The sequence below is a fragment of the Myotis davidii genome, unplaced genomic scaffold (genome assembly GCF_000327345.1).
Source record: "Myotis davidii unplaced genomic scaffold, ASM32734v1 scaffold608, whole genome shotgun sequence".
Taxonomy (NCBI): Eukaryota; Metazoa; Chordata; class Mammalia; order Chiroptera; family Vespertilionidae; genus Myotis; species Myotis davidii.
The window spans coordinates 1,196,935-1,202,465 of NW_006300025.1; positions in this window are offsets into that span (position 1 = coordinate 1,196,935).

Here is a 5,531-nt window from a genome sequence, read left to right on the forward strand (position 1 = left end):
CAGACTGATGAATCTAAGAGGGAAAGGGGGGGGGGGGGGGTGGAAAAAGATTAACCAAAGATCTTATATGCATTTTAGAGGTCCAGTCCATGGATTCATGCACCAGTGGGTTTCCTCAGCTTGGGCTGTGGGGATCGGGCTGAAACCACCAATCCGACATCCCCTGAGGGGTCCCAGATTGGTTCAGTACTGTCCACGGTGTCTGGCATCCACTGGGGGTCTTAGAAAGTATCTCCTGCAGGACTATTATACTGGTAATTCCAAATTTATTAACCTAGAGGGTGAGAATAATATTATTTTACCAAGTATACATATCATAGTTACTCTTGTCTATATTAGATATGTCACAATAATTTTTAAATAAGAAAACCAAATAAGTTGGTGTAGTGAATATGGGGCCATGCTTGAGGAAACCCAAAACCCTTTCCACACCTCTATTTTTTAATAATTTCCCCTTAAGAGTGAGTCTCTTTTCCTCACAAGGGCACAGAAAATTGCTTTCTCAGACATCCATGCTCTGAATGCAAGCATGTGACCCAGGTACTACTATACACACAAACTCATTAGGAAGGCTGTGGTGCTGAGGGAGAGAGAGGGCAGCCACAGAACCCCTATTGGAGAAACCTGGAACTGCAATTTGAGCATCATTTCAGGCCCTTCAGAGACTGTTTCTTTGGTCTCCTGGAGATTCCATGAGCTACCTACCATCCTATATAATAAAAGGCTAATATGTAAATTATCCCCTTAACCGGGGGGTGGGGCCAGCCCACCAACCACCTCGGCCCCTCCCCCCTAGCTGGCCCTGCCCCTGATCAGCCCCACCCCCACCCCAATTGGCCCTGACCAGGGCTGGCCAGACTCCACCCATGAACAAATTTGTGCACCAGGCCTCTAGTTCTTTAATAAATCCCTTTTCTGATTAAACTAGCTAGAGTGGCCGTGACTGGTTTGGCTCAGTGGATAGAGCGTCGGCCTACAGATTGAAAGGTCCCAGGTTCGATTCCAGTCAAGGGCATGTACCTTGGTTGCGGGCACATCCCCAGTGGGAGGTGCGCAGGAGGCAGCTGATCGATGTTTCTCTCTCATTGATCTTTCTAACTCTCTATTCCTCTCCCCTCCTCTCTGTAAAAAATCAATAAAATATATTTAAAAAAAATAAACTAGCTAGAGTGGGTTCTGTTGCCACATCTTGGGTCATCTCTTCTGCAATTGGCATTGTCTCTTAATTAAGGGTAAGATTTGGTGTCTCACCATTCCCACCCTACTATAATTCAAAATAAAAGCAATACTAAACCACAAAATATATATGCTTATTTTAAATCTCTTCTTTCTAGACTAATTTGCAAGATTCTTGTTAGACATCGAAGCAAAATCTCTTTCTCCCTTCAGTCCTTCTCTTTCATGCCCCTGCTTTGCAGGTGTCCTAAATGTATGCCTAATCTGCCTCTAGTCCTGTACTATTCAAAATAAGAATCACCAGTTGGTCATATGTGGCTACTGAACACCTGAAAGGGGTCTGAACTGAGATGTGCTAGAAGTATAACATATACACTGGATTTTGAAGACTTACTACAAAAAAAAAAAAGACTGCAAAATATTCCATTAGTAGTGTTATATGTTGAGTTATAAGTGAAACAATACTTTGGATACATTGGATTAAACAAAATATGTCATTAAAATCAATTTCAGGCCCTCCAGTGTGGTTCAGTTGGTTGAGTGTAGTTCCATGCACCAATAGGTCACCAGCTCAATTCCCAGTCAGGGCACATACCCAGGTTGTGGGTTTGATCCCCTGTGGGTGGCATGCAGAAGGCAGCTGATTGATGTTTCTCTTTCATTGATATTTCTCTCTCTCTCTCCCTGCGTCATTCTGGAAGGCTGTCCTTAGGCATCCCCACATTTTCTTGGTCAGCATTGTGATTTGGGGGTAACAGGGAGATACCACTGAGAGGCCAATGATTTGGCTTGGAAACCTGGCTCTGCCACTGACAAGCTCTAGGAACATGGCAACATCATTAACAATCTCTGAGCTGCAGTGCCTTCATTCCTAAAATAATATCTCATTTATGTGTCTTTTACCCTCCTCTCAGAGAATCAAATGGGACCATGTTTGTGAAGGTGCTTGTAGAAAGCATGTTCCTATTGTTCAAATAACAATGACCAATGTTAATCGAATGGTTTCCACGATGTACATAAGATTGTTTCACAAAGCAGCTCTTTGTGGGAGAGAACTACTCCGTATCACCAGTGAGTAAACAAACACTTAGCAAGGTCAAGAATACCTGTCTCAAACTGCAGCAGGACGCCAAGAATATACGTCAGGAGCTCAGCAGAAACCAGCAGTGTGTCCATCAGGGCCCCTGGTTGACCTCGGATGTGCTACATGTGGGGCCTCCTTGTGGGAGGGTTACTTAGTCTGTAGACACACTCAGAATTTTCCTAGAACAAGATTCAGCGTCTCTTCCACACGAATAAGCTCTTCCTGCTTCAGGTCGCACCTGTGTCTGGGGAAGGGAAGCGTCTACCTGAAGAGGACACCTGGTGTTTTCACTTGCCCTCCAGCATCTATTCCCCCAACTTCCAGTAACCAAGCCTGCAGTTCTGGGCAGGCTGACTCCACCCCTCCTGCGGGAGGTGGGCCTCTAGACCAGCGGTTCTCAACCTGTGGGTCGCGACCCCTTTGGTGGTCGAATGACCCTTTCACAGGGGTCACCTAAGACCATCCTGCATATCAGATATTTACATTATGATTCATAACAGTAGCAACATTACAGTTATGAAGTAGCAACAAAAATAATTTTATGGTTGGGTCACAACATGAGGAACTGTATTTAAAGGGCCAGAAGGTTGAGAATCACTGCTCTCGCTAGAGCTTTCAAATTGGCCACAGTGGTTGCTTCCAGGGCGGACATGAGAACCAAACTAAACCCGCACTGGAGAGGAGCTGTTTGTTGTTTAGAGTCCCCGTTCCCCGCCATCCCCCCCAGACTGAGAGAGGATGAGATACAAGCCCCGGGCAGGTAGCCAACTTTGCCACCAGCAGCTGCCTGAGAATGATGCCACCACAGAGGAAAGCAATGCCAGGAGATGGAGAGAATAAGAGTGAGTTCTTATGACAGTACTAGCCCTGCCTGAAACAAACCTGGCTGGAGTGGTCGAATAAATTCTCTTCCTCTTTCTTGCTTAAGCCAATTAGAGTTGTGCTTTCTCACTTGCTACCATCAGTTTCAACTAAATAGCTATTAGGATGGCACTTGCTCACTATTTTGCTCTCCCGTGACTCATGGAAAAGACGTGTCCTTTCCCAATGAACTACAGGCTGGTTCTTCAAAAGCCACAAGATCACAATTACTTTTTAGCTTACACACTTAAGAGACAGAAGGTATGGTTCTGTAAATTAAGCACATACACACGGAACAATAAACCTCTGTCATTTGGGTACCGTAAAAATGTCAATGTAAATAGATATATATGTAAATAGATAAATTTCAATGTAAAAATTCAATGTAAATTGGCAGGTAATTGATTATCATTCTGAGTTACTGATCTAATAATCTTCTTGAGATGCTTGTACTGTAGGTGTATATGAATCCGGATCCACAAACTCAGATGTGAGGACATCACATAATTTTATATCCTTTACCCTGGCTTCAAGGTTCCATCCCAATATGGTGGGTTTGCCATGCAGCCACCTTCTTCCTCTTCCCCTTTTGGTCCTGACCCCAGCAAAGGGCATGAAGCTTCACTGCTCTCTGAATCTTGAGTCTCCCCGGCTTTGCAACCCCCTGCTCTCTCTCCATGCTCCTGCATCCACATCTCTATATCCCCCATTTATGAGTTTGGGCTTTCTTTAAAGACTGCCTTAAAAAACTATGCTTCCAGACCTCCCCAAAGACAAGAAAGGCTGAAGAAACATCTACCTAAGTGGTACTGCTAGAGCAAAACACAAATTAATAACTTAATAATTTTCCTACCACAAGGCTCCCAGCAGAGTGTCATCATTGTTGCCTGTCAATCACACGCAAGGCTCTGAGACTGTTTGAGGCATATTTCCTGGTCTATGGTAAATGTTAACATGGAGGTCCTAAGTGAGAAAATTATTCTCTTTTTAATTCTGTTTTTATCCTTCGGATTAGGTCTAGGAGAAAGTCCTACCTTGGTGTTAATAGCTCTTTAACACCTTTCTAACACTCACTAAAGTCCTTTTAATGAGCAATCCAACCTCAGCCTTTCATCCCCTGGTAGGCAAGCAAGGGATACATGGCTGAAACTTAACAACTTCATTTTGTTGGTCTATGTCTCTATTTTCAGCTTGACCTCTGTTTATGGCAAGTGATATTGGCTTTCTGTTTCTAGTAGTGATATAAAATTTCCTTTTAAAATACATTTATTTAATGATGACTTATTTAAAGATGAGTATCACGTAGATAATATGTGTGAGTCTAGATCAGCGGTTCTCAACCGTAATATGTGTGAGTCTAGCCGAAACCGGTTTGGCTCAGTGGATAGAGCGTTGGCCTGCGGACTGAAGGGTCCCAGGTTCGATTCCGGTCAAGGGCATGTACCTGGGTTGCGGGCACATCCCCAGTAGGAGATGTGCAAGAGGCAGCTGATCGATGTTTCTTTCTCATCGTTGTTTCTAACTCTCTATCTCTCTCCCTTCCTCTCTGTAAAAAATCAATAAAAGATATTTAAAAAAAAAAATATGTGTGAGTCTAGATCAGCGGTTCTCAACCTGTGGGTCGCAACCCCTTTGGGGGTCGAAGTACCCTTTCACAGGGGTCGCCTAAGACCATCGGAAAACACATATATAATTACATATTGTTTTTGTGATTAATCACTATGCTTTAATTATGTTCAATTTGTGACAATGAAATTGGGGGTCACCACAACGTGAGGAACTGTATTAAAGGGTCGCGGCATTAGGAAGGTTGAGAATCACTGCTCTAGATTGTCTAAGAAGCAGATACTAGGAAGGGATTAAACAGGCAAGACATTAGGGGATATGCCTGAGGGAAAATGGAGAGGGACCTGGGAGGACTTTGGAGAGCTGTCAGACCAGGATAGAAGTCTGACCCCCGTGAAGGAGAGCGGGGAAGGGAGGGAGGAGGTTTGGTGAAAGTGTCTTTAACGGCTGTGCAGTTTTAAGGAAGGTTCAGCCAGGCTTTCAGGGAGTCCTCAGCCAAAGTCACGTGTCAGAGGAGTCCCATGTCTCCTGGGTGGGTCTGCCTCAGTATCCCTGCTGTGCTCAGTCACTGGCTGGAGCAGCCCATGGGGAGCATGGCCTCCTCCCCAACTCAGTGAAGGACGTCAGAGTGTAGTGGCTGAAGCTCAGAGTCAGTCACACTCCCTCAGTCAGAGAGTTAGAGTCACATGCTCATGGCCACCATGTGGCGGAATTGGTAATGCATACATAAAGCTGAAATCTTTTAGGTGATGTCAGAAAGAATGATTTGGGGGGCAGTACTGCTCTAAAAGAAGGTGGCCTTTCAAGTGGGAAAGGCTGACAAGTTGATGCCCTCACCTCTTTC